The following is a 967-nucleotide window of genomic DNA, read 5'->3' as shown; positions in this document are numbered from 1 at the left end:
CCCGCCGGTGGCAGGGCGGCTGGCGAGGGCACCGCAGGGCTGGCTCCAGGGCCACGGGGGTGCTCAGCACCCAGAGTGGGCCGTGGCAGGGTGGAGGTCCGGGGCTGTAGCAGGCACAGGGTGTGAGTGAGCCTGGGGACAGTGGGGACAGGCGGAGGAAGCTGGGCCCTGGTGGGTGGTGCGTGCTGGGCAGGAGAGTGCTGAGTCCCCACCGCCGGAGCCGGGGCTGCCCTGGACCCCCGGGGGCACCAGAGTGGGATCACTCTGGGATACGGGTGCATCTGCGGGCACAGCCCCAGAGCGCTCAGTCCTGCGTCCCCAAGCGCCAAGCCCTGCATCCCTGAGCCCTGCCACAGCCCACAGCCCCAGAGCGCTCAGTCCTGCGTCCCCAAGCGCCAAATCCCTGAGCCCTGCGTCCCCAAGCACCCAGCCCCAAGTCCCCAAGCACTCAGCCCTGCATCCTCGACCGCTGCGTCCCCAAGTCCTGAGCTCTGCATCCCCAAGCACCGAGCCATGCGCCCTCAAACCCCGTGTCCCCAGGCACTGCTCCCCGCGTCCCCGGGCACAACACCGGCGTGCCTCGAGCAGGGGATGGGGTAGAGCTGTGACACCCTGCCGTGGCCATCGGGGCTGGGCGGACACAGGGTGCTGGGGGTTCCTCGGGATGTCCTGTCCACCCCATGGTCCCCTGCAGCCCCAAGCCCCGTGCTGGTGCCCGGGGGCCGGTGGGGCTGGTACTCACCAGGGTGGCGGGCGGCCCCGGAGCGGGGCGGGAAGGTGAGCGGCGGCAGGAGCCCGCTGCACTTTGGCTGGAGAGAGGGAAGAGAGAGAAAGGTCTGTTTAGCATTAACGCCGCAGCAACGCCAGGCGCCAGGCCTGGCCCTCCTTGGCTGGGCTGGGCTCGCGGGGCTGTGCCTCAGCCTCGGCTTGGTGAAGCCCTGCCTGTTGCCCCGCAGCAGGGACCGGG

General features: G+C 71.0%; 1 protein-coding gene across 1 annotated transcript in view; it reads right to left on the bottom strand.

Moving 5' to 3' along the window:
- The window catches only part of LOC103903522 (protein eva-1 homolog B), a 4560-nt gene extending 3728 nt beyond the window's left edge, over window positions 1-832 (bottom strand). The window contains exon 1 of the mRNA XM_009284731.2: window positions 743-832. The gene's annotated coding sequence lies outside the window, so the exon portion shown is untranslated. The remainder of the gene's footprint in view (window positions 1-742) is intronic.
- Between the last annotated feature and the right edge of the window lie 135 nt (window positions 833-967).

This window comes from Aptenodytes forsteri, unplaced genomic scaffold (assembly GCF_000699145.1).
Source record: "Aptenodytes forsteri isolate BGI_AS27 unplaced genomic scaffold, ASM69914v1 Scaffold7, whole genome shotgun sequence".
NCBI classification, from domain to species: Eukaryota; Metazoa; Chordata; class Aves; order Sphenisciformes; family Spheniscidae; genus Aptenodytes; species Aptenodytes forsteri.
This window is presented reverse-complemented; position numbering and strand designations above follow the sequence as displayed.